This window comes from Aythya ferina (assembly GCF_964211825.1).
Source record: "Aythya ferina genome assembly, chromosome: 12".
In the NCBI taxonomy this organism is placed as follows: domain Eukaryota; kingdom Metazoa; phylum Chordata; class Aves; order Anseriformes; family Anatidae; genus Aythya; species Aythya ferina.
In genome coordinates, this window is record NC_140308.1 from 19,334,825 (window position 1) to 19,350,617 (window position 15,793).

Here is a 15,793-nt window from a genome sequence, read left to right on the forward strand (position 1 = left end):
GTGGCGGAGCTCAAGGAGGAGGTGGAGAGGTTGAGGGATATCAGGGAGTGTGAGCGGGAGATAGACTGGTGGAGCGAGTCCCTGCAGGGCCTCAAGGAGAGGTACTGAGGTGAGACACCCCAAATGGGGGTGGATCCCCTGCCCTGTCGCCGTAGGGCAGAGGGAGGGGATCTGGGAGTTGAGGAGGAATGGAAACAGGTCCCTGCTCGACATCGCAGGCGATGCCCTCCCCTTCCGGCCCCGCCTTCCCAGGTGCCCTTACGCAACAGGTTTGAGGCCCTGGAGCTCGAGAGACCAGTAGCTGAGGAAGAGGTAGCAAGTGTTCCCAGGAGGATGCCTAGGGCGAGGAGGTCGACTCCACGCCTCAGGACTGCCTCCATCAAGAAAGACAGGAGGGTTATTGTTGTTGGAGACTCGATTCTTAGGGGAACAGGGGGCCCTATTTGTCAGCCAGACCCTACCCGTAGGGAAGTCTGTTGCCTCCCTAGGGCCAGGGTCAGGGATGTTGCCAGGAAGCTTCCCAACCTGGTTCGCCCCTCTGACTATTACCCTCTTTTGATAGTCCAGGCAGGTAGTGATGACATTGAAGAGAGAAGCCTGAAGGCTGTCAAAAGAGACTTTAGGGGGCTGGGTCGGTTAGTGGATGGAGCGGGAGTGCAGGTGGTGTTTTCGTCCATCCCTACAGTGGCAGGGAGGGGTACAGAGAAGACACGGAAAGCCCACCTGTTAAACAGGTGGCTCAGGGGCTGGTGCCAACACAGAAATCTTGGGTTTTTCGACCATGGGGCACTTTACTCGGCACCCGGCCTGATGGCCGCAGACGGGTCCCTATCTTTTAGGGATAAAAGGATCCTGGGCCAGGAGCTGGCAGGGCTCATTGAGAGGGCTTTAAACTAGGTAGGAAGGGGGATGGGGCTGAAGCTAGGATTGTTGGAGCTGTGCCAGGGGGAACAATAGCAAGGCCGGGGGATAAGGCCCAGCTGAAGTGCATCTACACCAATGCACGCAGCATGGGTAACAAACAGGAGGAGCTGGAAGCCATCGTGCAGCAGGCAGGCTACAACTTGGTTGCCATCACGGAGATGTGGTGGGACCACTCTCATGACTGGAGTACTGCAATGCCTGGCTATAAGCTCTTTAGAAGGGACAGGCAGCACAGAAGGGGTGGTGGTGTGGCTCTCTATATTAGAGAGTCTTTTGATGTTGTAGATCTCAAGGCTGGGAATGACAAGGTTGAGTCCCTTTGGGTTAGCATCGGCGGGGCCAACAAGGCTAGCGTCCTGGTCAGGGTCTGTTATAGACCGCCGAACCAGGATGAGGAGACGGATGAGGAGTTCTACAGGCAGCTGACAGAAGTTGTGAAATCATCAGCTCTTGTACTCGTGGGGGACTTCAACTTCCCTGACATATCCTGGAAGCACAACACAGCCCAGAGAAAGCAGTCTAGGAGGTTTCTGGAGAGCATGGAAGATAGCTTCCTGACGCAGCTGGTTAGTGAGCCTACCAGGGGTGGCGCCCCGCTAGACCTTCTCTTCACAAACAGAGAAGGACTGGTGGAGGATGTGATTGTCGGGAGCTGTCTCGGGCAGAGTGACCACGAAATGGTAGAGTTCTCTATTCTTGGCAAGGCCAGGAAGGGGACCAGTAAAACTGCTGTATTGGACTTCTGTAGGGCTGACTTTGTGCTGCTGAGGACACTAGTTGGTAGAGTCCCTTGGGACGCGGTTCTGAAGGGCAGAGGGGTCCAGGAAGGCTGGGCGCTCTTCAAGAGGGAAATCTTAAAGGCGCAGGAACGGTCTGTCCCCACGTGCCCAAAGACGAGCTGGCGGGGAAGAAGACCAGCCTGGCTCAACAGAGAATTGTGGCTTGATCTTAGGAGAAAAAAGAGGGTTTATAATCTTTGGAAAAGTGGGCAGGCCACTAGGGAGGACTATAAGGATGTTGCGAGGCTGTGCAGGGACAAAATTAGGAAGGCCAAAGCTCATCTGGAGCTCAATCTGGCTACTGCCATCAAAGATAACAAAAAACGTTTCTATAAATACATCAACACAAAAAGGAGGACTAAGGAGAATCTCCATCCTTTACTGGATGCGGGGGGAAACTTAGTTACAAGAGATGAGGAAAAGGCGGAGGTGCTCAATGCCTTCTTTGCCTCAGTCTTTAGCGGCAATACCAGTTGTTCTCTGGATACTCAGTACCCTGAGCTGGTGGAAGGGGATGGGGAGCAGGATGTGGCCCTCACTATCCATGAAGAACTGGTTGGTGACCTGGTACGGCACTTGGATGTGCACAAGTCGATGGGGCCGGATGGGATCCACCCAAGGGTACTGAGAGAACTGGCAGAGGAGCTGGCCAAACCGCTTACCACCATTTATCAGCAGTCCTGGCGATCGGGGGAGGTCCCAGTTGACTGGCGGCTAGCAAATGTGACGCCCATCTACAAGAAGGGCCGGAGGGCAGACCCGGGAAACTACAGGCCTGTCAGTTTGACCTCAGCACCAGGGAAGCTCATGGAGCAGATCCTCCTGAGAGTCATCACGCAGCACTTGCAGGGCAAGCAGGCGATCAGGCCCAGTCAGCATGGGTTTATGAAAGGCAGGTCCTGCTTGATGAACCTGATCTCCTTCTATGACAAAGTGACGCGCTGGGTAGATGAGGGAAAGGCTGTGGATGTGGTCTACCTTGACTTCAGCAAGGCTTTTGACACCATCTCCCACGCATTCTCCTCAAGAAACTGGCTGCTCTTGGCTTGGACTGGCACACGCTTCATTGGGTTAGAAACTGGCTGGATAGCCGGGCCCAAAGAGTCATGGTAAATGGAGTCAAATCCAGTTGGAGGCCAGTCACTAGTGGCGTTCCCCAGGGCTCAGTGCTGGGGCCAGTCCTCTTTAATATCTTCATCGATGATCTGGATGAGGGCATTGAGTGCACCCTCAGTAAGTTCGCAGATGACACCAAGTTAGGTGTGTGTGTCGATCTGTTTGAGGGTAGGAAGGCTCTGCAGGAGGATCTGGATAGGCTGCACCGATGGGCTGAGGTCAACTGCATGAAGTTCAACAAGGCCAAGTGCCGGGTCCTGCACCTGGGGTGCAATAACCCCCAGCAGAGCTACAGGCTGGGAGATGAGTGGTTGGAGAGCTGCCAGGCAGAGAAGGACCTGGGAGTGATGGTGGATAGTCGGCTGAATATGAGCCAGCAGTGTGCTCAGGTGGCCAAGAAGGCCAACAGCATCCTGGCTTGTATAAGAAACAGTGTGACCAGCAGGGCTAGGGAGGTGATCGTCCCCCTGTACTCGGCTCTGGTGAGGCCGCACCTCGAGTACTGTGTTCAGTTTTGGGCCCCTCGCTACAAGAAGGACATCGAGGTGCTTGAGTGAGTCCAGAGAAGGGCGACGAAGCTGGTGAGGGGCCTGGAGAACAAGTCCTACGAGGAGCGGCTGAGGGAGCTGGGCTTGTTCAGCCTGGAGAAGAGGAGGCTCAGGGGCGACCTTATCGCTCTCTATAGGTACCTCAAGGGAGGCTGTAGCGAGGTGGGGGTTGGTCTGTTCTCCCACGTGCCTGGTGACAGGACGAGGGGGAATGGGCTAAAGTTGCGCCAGGGGAGTTTTAGGTTGGATCTTAGGAAGAGCTTCTTTACCGAAAGGGTTGTGAGGCATTGGAATAGGCTGCCCAGGGAAGCAGTGGAGTCACCATCCCTGGAAGTCTTTAAAAGATGTTTAGATGTAGAGCTTAGGGATATGGTTTAGTGGGGACTGTTAGTGTTAGGTCAGAGGTTGGACTCGATGATCTTGAGGTCTCTTCCAACCTAGAAATTCTGTGATTCTGTGAAAATCTTAAAAGCTTGCAAAGGTTGACATTGCCTTTAAACTAACTTTAAACTCATCTCTTAATTGTCAGTAGAAATTCCAGCTGTGCACTTTGTTTTAATTTAATTTGAAATGTACTCCTGATCCAAACAGTTTCTATAATATGTCACTGGCATTTTGTTAACCTTACAATATGCACAGCATTGCTTTGCTTTAGCACTTTATATCACAGTAGTGTATTTAATAAAGTATGAGAAATTTATGCATTTTCACTGAGCACGATGCATTATAAAGAGAAGCAAAGATGATTGAGATTAGAAATGCTGATTAAAGATTAATTCTGGATTCTGATGTAACGAATATGATCTGTGCATTGATTTCTGCACCTTTGTCCGGATCAACAAATTTCACTATTCAGAGTATTGAACTGTGATGATAGTTTGTCATGGGAGAAAGCATACTCATTTTTTCAAGTTCTAGAAATTGAATGAACTCAGATTTTGCAGGTGGACTTTGATGATCTTTTTAGGTCCCTTCCAAATGAAATATTCTTATTTGGAAATAAAAAACTTAGTGGATAATCTTTGTTGCTGTTAAGTTTAGATTGACCTCTCTTATAATTATAAAAAAGGCATTGTCAGTAAATAAATCACTATCTTAGTTTTTTTGTTTGTTTGTTTCTGTGCAGCAATGCACAAAGCACAAAATTTACCTTGTAATAAAGCAGAATAAAATGGATTTATGAATCTTTGCTAGTTGTTTTCAGGTTTCTCAGGAATTGCTCTGAGGGAAATATGCAAACAGGAAAATACTGCAGGGTAAGTAGGCATGCTTACAGAGCAAGATCTTTGTAGACTTTTAAAAACTTTCCTTAAAATAAATAAATAAAAATTATGAAGCTTCCACCAGACCCTTCAGGTTTTTAATTATGAACTTATGAACTGCTTAGCTGTCATAATTGAAAGCAACAGTTAATTTGAAAATGCTATTTTATTATGCAACTTATTGAAGTGCTCAAATTGGTCAAATTCACAGGGAACATTTGCTCAATATTGGCAATTTTGAGAAGTTTGAATAACAAACTAGGAAATGATTTTATGTTCAAAACTATTTTTCATTACCATTTCATGTAAAAATATCTTTAATTTCCTGTTGCATCCACTGCTTCCCACAGAGGCCAAATAAATTCACATACAGTCATTGCTCATGATGTTCAACATACTAGGAAACAAATCATGTTACCACTGTGGAAAAAAGGCAGTGCATTTTCTTCTGGTATTTATAGTGTTTAATTCTAATGCAAATAATGATCAATGGTTTAAAAGAGCCAGCTTATCTGGCTCTTAATATTTATCAAACTAATTTGTATTAGGAAAAACTGATTTTATCATAAATATGTTTATATATATATATATATATTTGTAGTTTAAATTTCATAAAATAAACAATAAGAAAGAGAAATACTTAGATGTGATTGTCCGTGCAAAAATGCAGGTACTGCTATTTCAGCCTCAAACTGAGACTGGATGAAGTGCTTGATCCTTTGAATTCCTGGAGGATGTGAAAATGGGATTGTAATGGTGAATAGATATCACAACAGTATATGTCTTGAAGGGTTGAATCACTTTACCTTTGAGATATTTGCTTCAAGACTAATGCTATTCCATTCTATATATTACTGAGAATACCATTCATGCAAATATAAATCCAGTTACAAGTATCAACCAAAAGGCCTTATATTTTGACCTCTTCTAACATTATTTCAATCAGATAATGCAGTAGGCACACTAATTGCAAGCTCACACTTGGCTTCCTGAAGAGGTCTTTATCGTTTCATCATCAGCTAGCACCTCTTTTTACATAGGACCCAAGAGTGGTAAAAACTTCGTTATTTTCCTGACTCAAAATATGACCAAGTCATTTCTAGGCTGTCTGTTCTGCTAATAAACCACCAGGAAAGACATTATTTCATTTTTCATGGATGAAGGAGCATATTATATATGTGAGGCAAGAGATGAATGAGGAATGGAGAGGGAACTAGAACAGACAGTCCTAGCAATAATCAGGGCAAAAAAGAACTGTTGGAAAAGAAGTTACAAGTGTAGACTCTTATTGGAAAAGTTCCTTAGAAAAAGTTCTTCTTTTCAGAGAAGTCTCAAATGACCTCCAAAAATGTGGCTAAAATCTATAGAAAGTGGATAGAAAGCCATTTCTGTTGTTGAACTGCAAAGTCTATGAATCTGCAGTACCCCTAGCTGAGAAGAATTCACAATTCTGTTTTCTTGGATTCCTCCAGCATTTTAGAACTTGCTTTTTCTTCTCATCTTCCTAACCTTAATTACAATATTTGATTTACTGCATATTTTTTCCCTTTTTATTTGTTCTGAATACAAGTAGTTTCTTTCATACATGTAGCAGCAAGAAGGTGAATAACAATGAATAACAAATAACAGTGTTGCAAAATCTTCATTAGGCAAAACCCAGAAATGAACATTTTTAGCTAATGCAACCAGATGTGGAACAAGAAGTTTGGAAGTAAAAGATACCTATGAGAATGTAACTATTTTGGAATGTGAGAATGTAGTACAGGAGAAAAACAAAATAAACAAAATGAAAACACAAAATGTTTTAGGCTTGTCTCATTACAAGAAGCATGAAAATCAAAATAGTAAATTTGTGTCAGAAAAGTGAAGAAGTCCATGTCTTCAAACACTGTTCTATTACCTCCATAAACAGTAAAATAAAAGAATAAAACTGAAATAGATCAACAAGTACAGTTCAAAAATATTCAAGCACAGTCAGGATGTAGTAGAAAATTTAATGAAATGTTATGTGCAGTACAGGATATTAGAATCATCATTCTTGTGAATGAGATACCTGTTTTCACTTGCCTGGAAGTTTTGGAACAGTCTGGGGGAAAAAAAAAAAAAAAAAAAAAAAAAAAAAAAATTATGTACAGTTGAAAATTCAGAAAGTAATAGTGAAATTGTTCTAGTAATTGCATACTTCAGAAAGTATGCAATTACTAGAAAATCAGGCTTCTGGAATGTCTAGGGAATAGGTTTGCATCACTTCAAATAGTAGCATTGATATGTGCTGACATTTGGATTCTGCCTGTTCATCTGAAGCCTGTCTGATCACTTGGACCTTTGCACACACTTCTTTTCTTGAAAGGCAGTAGCAGAGGCACGTGGCTGTGTTTGGAGCACCTTGCTGTATTCACCCGCCTACCTGCCTAAGGTACCCAGACTCTGCTGATACTCATATTTTTGACTTCAATTAAACAAAGCTCCCACATGATGCTCTGATATTTCTGGGCACCTCAGCCAACGTGGAATCTCAAAAGAGACATTGTTCATGTTCTGTTAATTGAGAAACGGGAAGAATAGTAATTCAATTTACAGCTACAGAAGCACACCTTCTGTGTTAAGGTGAGTCCCTAAGCAGAAGGCATGTTGTCTCTATTCATTGAGCTGGAAAACGTAGCAACTAAACAGAAAATTGCCAATGCTGATGTGCTTGAAACAGTTTCTATCTGAATTGTGCTGCTTTGTGGCAGTCTGTGATTGCTAACCTCATCAAGTATGTCTTTAGAAACTAAGAGCAAATCACGGAAAGGATTATCTCTGTCACAAAGTTGCTCTAGCCTTTCAGCAAGTACTGCATTCATGCAAGCTGGTAAAAAAAAAATCATGGGTTTAAGTGCTATGCTATTTGGAGCATATACATAACCACTGTGCCTTAGGTAAAAATAAAGACAGTTTGAAAAAGGCACAACTGTGATGAAAGACTCACCATAGCTCTTCTCAATTTCAAGTTACACATGTCCATGAAAAGGTGTAATTCTGTAAATGTGGTAATGCTAGTAATTGGATCTCTAGTGTCAAGTTAGCTGGACAGTTGTAATTGAGTATAGCAAAACATGTATTCATGTCATCTACTTCATATCATCTGCTCTGTGGATTAAGAGAAAAACTTCAGTCCTCCAAGATTTCTTGTCATGCTTTCATAGGGTAAACCTCTGAATGATGTTTCTAGAGACTTTTATATGAAGTTGTTTGTACACATTGCACTAGCCTTTTGATATAAAGTAACCAGAAAGGGAAATACACAGATTATATATGTAAATATTTTGTGATATATGCAAATATTTTACAGGTGTTTGGGAAGGATTGGGGGAAAAATGCCAAATGTATACTGAAGAGTTTCAGTTGTGTATTGTGTTAATGCATAACTGCTACCTAATGGCCAACTTGTGGGTCAAATTCAGTTCAGAGGAAACTTTTATCTGGCCAGATATTGTCTGAATTACTTTCTAATAATTTAGAAAAGCTAATATGTAGTTTATCACCAATTAATAGTTACCTAAAGCATTCTGCATCTCTTATGTGATGGTTGGAGAAGTTCTCAGGTTTAGTAGCATCCACATGTGTGGAATGAAATGCAAAATATGCAGAAAAAAATGCAGAATATAAATAAGTATAAGAATTCTCCACTTTGATACAGGGAGTTAAAATATTGTAAAAGCTCAATCTCAAGTAAACAACTATGCTTGCTGATTTTATTTTGATGTTTGCAAAGCTTTCAGTATGCAGATAAATGTGTGTGTCAGTCAGAGGAGCAGCTGCATTAGTAAGGAACCAGCTAGTATTTTCTCAAAAAATGAGAGCTGTCAACTGGGAGTTTCTCTTTAATGCAGTTCTTTTCTGATGTCTCGGCAGGTGTCCTGAGAAAATAAACATATGTATATGCTCTCTTTACTTTGCATAGGTTTGAGTCTCCACAAGCTTCTCTGTCTTGATATCCATTTTCTTCAACAAATGCAGACTTTTTGTACAGAACTCATGTCACTGTAGAAAATGTTCTAGTCTGGCAAGCCCCCTGAGGCACGCAAAACTAGAGTCTAGTTATGGTAAGGGACAAAATATGCCCCTGAGCATCCTTATGTTAGGATGTGTGTATATATATATATATATATACACACACACACATAATATGGTGGCTTTCACATCTTAATGATATAAATAGTGTTTATTTTCATACATATTTTATTTTTCATCTTTGTATGCGCACAGTAGCTGAAGGCAGTATTGGAATACTCCTGCCAGTTCTGCATTTTCAGGTATGTCTGCCAACTGTAATGTTTGTCTGACAACAGAGACAGTAAAAGAATGTGGCAGAACTGTTTTGATATTCTGGATGTAGGCAAAGTTAAAATAAAGCGATAGATGAGATCAATGTCATACAAGAGCAGCACAATGAGACTTAAAGATTAAAAGAAAAAAAAGCAAATGAAGTACTTTGACTAGTACCACATGGAGGAGACTTCATTTCATCTTCTCTCACTTTGGCTGATGGCTTTTCTAGTCATATCAGATGTCAGATTTATCACACATGAAAATATTTTGAGCTTTTTGGGGGGAAGATAATTTTTGGATGGAGTTGTTTTAAGACATTATTAAAAAAAATGTATTTAGGAATACTTAGAATAGAGACCATTTTGGGTTAAATGACTTTCTTTTGAAAAAGCACAGATTCTTAAAAGGGAAATGTTTGGTATGTTGAACATGGCAGTTGATAAAAACATTAGAAATCTCTTTTTCCTCTTCAGCAGTGTCAGTAATTAGTGTCAGTAACTACCTGGCTTCCATAGTTCTGGCTATGATGTAGTGTGGCATACAGGGGCTGTTGAACGGAAGATGCTTTTTTTTTTTTTTTTTTTTTTTTTTCCCCCCATCAGTTTTGGTTTTGAAAGTTTGATAAAATATTTTACGATGGGATATAATGTGTTTCTCAGATTTCAGCAAAAGTTAAGCCATCTGCAAACTAATCAGTTTATTAGTTTATCAGTTTATCAGCAATTATTTAATTTCTTCCATCTACATAACAAAGCCACAGAGTGAGTTTGTACTTCAGAAATGTTGTAGCTTTATAAAGTCATAGTCATTGAGTCACTGGACGACCAGATCGCCATTTCTCATGACTTTTCAAATGTTAGCATTTATCTTCCTCCTAAAATCTTTCTGTTTTAAGAGATGAAACTGAAGGTCAGAATATTAAAAACTAACATCATAATTTTCTATTAAACCCGAATTTTAATTTGACAAAAAAGAGTACAATTCTTGAGAGGTAGAATCTGAATTATGTTTCCACATTAGAAAACTTGATCCCCTAAGGCTCAGTGATGAAGCCTCTAAGCACTTCAGGAAGCTTGCTTTAATCCATTCACTTCATCCTTGGAATATACAGCATATAAGAGAACCAAAAGCCAGGCATACACTCTGACTTGAGTTTTGTGGGAATTATCTTGCATGATTTTAATATGAATGTACTTAATGTTCCATCATCTCTCATTAAAATATTTTAATTTTGATTTTATGGTATAAAAATATTTTTTAAATGGTATGGCAATATTTTTAAACAGCTTTTAGCATATCTTCAACTTAAAAAAAGCTGTAGATAGACCTGAAGTAGTTTCTACTGCATTTCTTTACCTGCAAATTTGTGCTGTCTAATGTCTCTTTGGCCTCAGCTCTTGCATAGCAGTGCAGTAATATCTTACAGTGCTTTTACAGGTCTTGGCAATAGACTACTGCTTTACAAGTAATTGTGGTGACTTCACTGTTTTCCTCTGCTGTTCATCTGCAATGGGCAATGCTTATGCATTGCCCATTGCAGCAATTTTAATCTTACACATTTTATAATTTTTAATATTTTTTTTTCATTAAAATTGAAAGTCTGAAGAGAAATTAATGGCTACATAGAAACAAAAACATTGATCTTAAATATAATACTTTGGGCTGAAGAAATAGGCCAAATGCTGTATGATAAAATGCCCATTTGTTGGAGTGGGGCACACTTGAATAAAAATTTATACAGATATTCAAGCTAATATTCATGGTATCTAACCATTCCCTTATCATTTCTCGCTAAATATAGTTGAAATAGAATGACTATGAGCTTGGTATAATGTGCAGTTGCCTACACTCTTGATTTTGTCAAATTTAAATAAAACTTTCTGCAAGAACTAATCAATATTTGGAGTAGTTATGTTATAACATGTACCTTGTAAATGTATTACAATCTGTAGTTTACCGGTAGTGGTGTTTATAGTATTAGATGTACCTTGTAAGTATTCCAGCTTCTGTATGTATCATTTGTTGATGTGCTTACATGTGGTGGAAGCGGGAGAAAGATAATAAAGAACTTTTAGTTTGTACACCTTTCTACCTAATAAGAATTAAGGCTTCCCTTAAGATATAACATATAATGGAGCAAAATAACATTCTGCTTTGCAGCTTGTTTTAAAGAATAGTGGCTATTACTCACCACGCTGTTAGAAATACTTACATGTGTATGTAATCCATCCTTGATTAAGATCCTCGGTATAGATCAAAAAGACAAATTTAGAAAGGACTGGCTACCTGCCTAGATTCCCTTCTGTATTTCATCTGTTTCCACAAAAATATTGTAATGAAGGCAGATAGTGGGATTTATAGAGGTAAGGCATTTTGAGAATGTGCATTTTAATAGAAAACATTCTAATGTTTTTGAAAAACTCTGAAGTAAAATTAATTTCTCAGAGACACTGTCTGTAACTGTAGTTGACTCAGCGCATCTCTAACTCATTTTCCATGCTTAGAACAGATTGTTGACAAAATGTTCTTCCGTGTACACTCTCAAATGTCCAGTATTTTAACACAAATGTGTGCACATACATGCATGTCAGAATGTGCAGATGCTTTCATTATGTTAAAAGAAAGTGAAGCTTGTAAAGTCAAACATGAAAAACAGAAAAATGTTGAGATGAGGGGTTGTGTGATGTTATGATCCAATACATACATTTAATGTTTCTATATGCATTTTGCTTTAGGAGCATATTGTCTTAAAACACCGTACATTTTTATAATTTTATCATTTACCATAATGAAACATTTAAAATTATATGATTTAATAGAACATATGGAAAATAAATGAAGTTTCTTAAAGGTTTATCCATAAAAGTCACAAAGATACGGTCCTGGTACATTACGCTACTGCACCTTTTATTTACATAACACTTTTAATATTCTGAGGGATAGGGAATGAATAATTATCTTAAGGCAAGCAGTTTTGTTTCTTCTTTTTTCTGCATGTGATTTTCCAAGGTAAAGGTTCAGTTTCTGACAGTAAATATCAGGGATGTCATTCCAGTCTTGGTAAATACAGAGTAACTGTGAAAAAATAAATGGAGCTAAGAGGAGGAATAACTTTGCACAAGATCTTGAAATTACAAGGTAAATGATGATTGGGAACTATGGCAGATTACATAATGTATTAAAAAAAAAAAAAAAGTGTTAAATCTTGAAAGAAAATACAGTGATACTGAATGTCATACCTCATAGACCTTTGCTGAAAAAAAATGAATCTTGTGTTTACAATTTTAACTCAAAATCATAGCTCTTATGAAAGTTATAGACAGAAAAATCTTATCTGTAAGACAAGTCAAAGTTAGTTTTCTTCCTCTTCATTAATTGAAACAGGAGGAGACTGTTAAATAAGTGTCATTTGCTGTAAGAAACATAAACAGAAACCCAGTGTTTTCTCAAGAAAGAAGGAAGAAAAGGGGGAGGGGAGAACCTGAATTACCTAGGCAGGCTTTCTATTTCATTTATGCAGTAATTACAACTGACAGGTTCTTTTTCTCATTTATTCCCCAGATGGTTCTCTTCTATGTCACCCTATCCGTGTCTCTTTTCTAGCAAGTTTCAAATCTAGGTAGATACAAACAATAAGCAAGAATCTCACTGCAGAATTAAGCAACATTAGCTGTGATTGTTGTGGCAGCTTCATGCAGAAGATTCCATTTATTATTGTATAAATATAAAATGATAATCAAGGTCAGGTATAAACTGTCAGGACTATGGCTGTAATAAATGCAGAGGATCAGAAAATTGCTTCATAAAGAAAAGATATGGCCTTGTTCCAAAACCAAATTCATACCACCACAGCAAATTAGAAGAGGGTATTTCAAGAACATTTGCAGTAGGCCACACTTACAGAAGATAAAGTGACATGTCTGAAATTATCTCATTATTTTTCCTGTTTATTTTAATTTGATATTATACACAGTTGTCTGTAGATATCTGTAATTTAAAAATAATTCTTCTAGAGTTTTTCTTTCCTAAACTTTTGCAATTTTCTCTACCAGTGGAGAAATTTTATTACCTACTCAGTGAATAGTTTGTGGAACCAGTCAGCCACAAAGTTCCCCAAAGATGTCTCTTTCATCAAACCAAGCAAATTCTTACATGGTGAAGATCATTTCTTAGGAGGTTGTCTTTCTGTCCATGAAACAGTGAGTGGTATTAAGACAAACCCTGCCTGCATGTGAAGAAATTAATTTACCAGAAACAATGAGCTGAGTTGATAGAATTAGTCTGAAGTGAGGGGAAACAAGGATAAATTCCATGTATATGTAATTTCAGGTATCAGCAATGCAATGACTAGAAGGCATCTTAGGTGGATATATGAAAAGGACAAGGAAAACAGAAGTTGCTTTTTCAGGTTTATTGAGAATGGAATTCTCAACTACTGCTGGAAATATAATGAAGAAAATTCTAATGATTAAATCTGAAAGATATCAAACCAGTCTCTGTCTCTGGGCTGTGTCAGCTACAGAAGAACATTGCAAAAGATTCCTGGAATCAAATCTGGTCTTAAAATTCATGGAAAAATTATGTGATCTATCATTTAAATCTTTCCTTCTTTTATTTTAACATAATTGAAAGATCAATTAATTGTGCATCTTATAAGCAATTATGAGTGTTTCCAAATGGCACTCTTCTCTTTCTTATTGTTTTTCCCTACTTGTTTTTTCAAAAAATTATTAATTCATTTTTTAACACTTGTGATAGTTGTATATAAATATATATACTAGGTCATCTATGCAGATGTTTGCATTGGATACCTTTGGAAAATGTATAAAAATATGTATAAAAATTAGTGCATCCTTATGCCTTTTTTTTTTTTTTTTGTCTTTGCATTTGTGACCTTAAGATTTGATTTTTTGAAACTAAATTTAACAAAGCACAATAAAATGCTAATTATGTTCTCTGTGAAGGAGAGTTCAGAATCAAAGTCAATGCCTGTCCATTTTCCAGGATTGCTGAAATTCAGATATTTTTCCTGTATGCTCTTAAATAGGACCTTAAAAATAAAGATTCTGAATCCAAGTAAATCCTGAAAAAAAAATCTAAAACATGTTTAAGCTCATCATTACTGAACTTGAAGTGGTTGGTCACATGATAAAATAACAAAAGGAGCTGATATTTCATAATGTTCCCAGTAGACAACAAAGTAATTCCACCTAATTAAAACTTAATTTGGCAAACCAGGAAGGCATACTGCAACAAAGTGAAATTCAATATTTTTTGCAAGTAATTTGTATGTTATTCTCTTTCTTTTGCTATAAAATTTGCATGTTTGATGACTGTACCTAGAATAGTCATTTACAGACTACAATTAGAAAATAAAGGTAACCTCAGCTCTCTGGCAACAACAACGCTATGCAAAAATGCTTTAACTTCCTCCGCCTTCTCGTGCTATAGAAGCAAAATGACCGTAAATTTACTCCACTGGCATTGTTGTATGAACTGAGTCTTTGAGTAAAGAATCATGAGCCAGCATTCAAGTCATGCTCAAGGTCAATTCATTTACATTCAGTAATTAAAAAAGGCATATTGAAATGGAGTGAATCCTGAGTGGTATGCATGAAAGCTCATTTATCAGGCTATTATGACAAACATTTTATGCTATTAATGACTTTCCTTAAAACATACTTATGCACTCCCCCTTCACATTTTAAATTTCACTACCTTGTAAGTTTATGAAAAATACTACTTAAAACTCCACTCTCGACAACACACAGAAATTCAATGCTCTGCCTTTCTTGTAGGAAACTTTACATGTGATGCATCATTATTTAATTTCTTCCATAAATGTAGGTTAAATGTTCCAGGAATCTTTTATTTTATTTTATTTTATTTTATTTTATTTTATTTTATTTTATTTTATTTTATTTTATTTTATTTTATTTTATTTTATTTTATTTTATTCAATTAACCATATTCTTTAAAAGAGCCACTAAAAAGTTAACAGCTCATTTTTACTCTTGGAATTCAGGCTTGAAATACCACTGTGAGTTTAGTTTTAAGCTAAAGAATCAGGTCTCAGTGTTCCCCCTTTCTTTAAAAACTATTATGTATTAATTTGAAAAAAGTTCCTGAAGGATCATAGATAAAATGGTGTTCATATAGGCTTGAAATAATACAAAGAACAGTGGAAATCACTGAAAAACAAGTAAAAGACTTTCCTTCTTACTTGATATAATTTAGGATATAAACTAGAAATGTTTGTAAGCTCTAGGTTGTGTTATGCTCTTCATTTAGCAGTCAGACAAGGTAATGTAACAGTACCTAGGTCTGAAGCTCTCACAGTCAGCATTTTCTGCTATATTTTTCTTTTACTATTTTCTCCCACTACTGAGACACAGGAGCTACAGGGGAGAGGAATCGCTATTTATAGTATGAAAATAGTGCGATGGATATTATCTTTCCCCAAATTTAGAAATCTCAGAGGTTATACTGGTCATCACTGCCATGTCCTTTTAAAAGTAGGTTATCAGAATATGTTAATATTTTGCAAGTTCCCAGACCACAAAAGAATATCTTAGTTTGAGTTCAGAGCATCCATTGTTAGTGCAGCAATGTACATGACAGTACTTTGGCTTTAGGAGGTTCTTCTCTCTAGAGGCATCAAATACTTTCATGTGCCAAGAATTTCCCTGCATGAAACTAAGAAAAAAATAATTCTCAAAGCTTCAAAAATTATTTCTAAAAATTGTTTTTCAGATGATGGGAAGTAACTGAATTTTGAGTTCAGAGTATTGGGGAACTACTTAGTATAGGAGAAAGAGATGTTAAAATTAAACAAAGGAATGCTCATTCA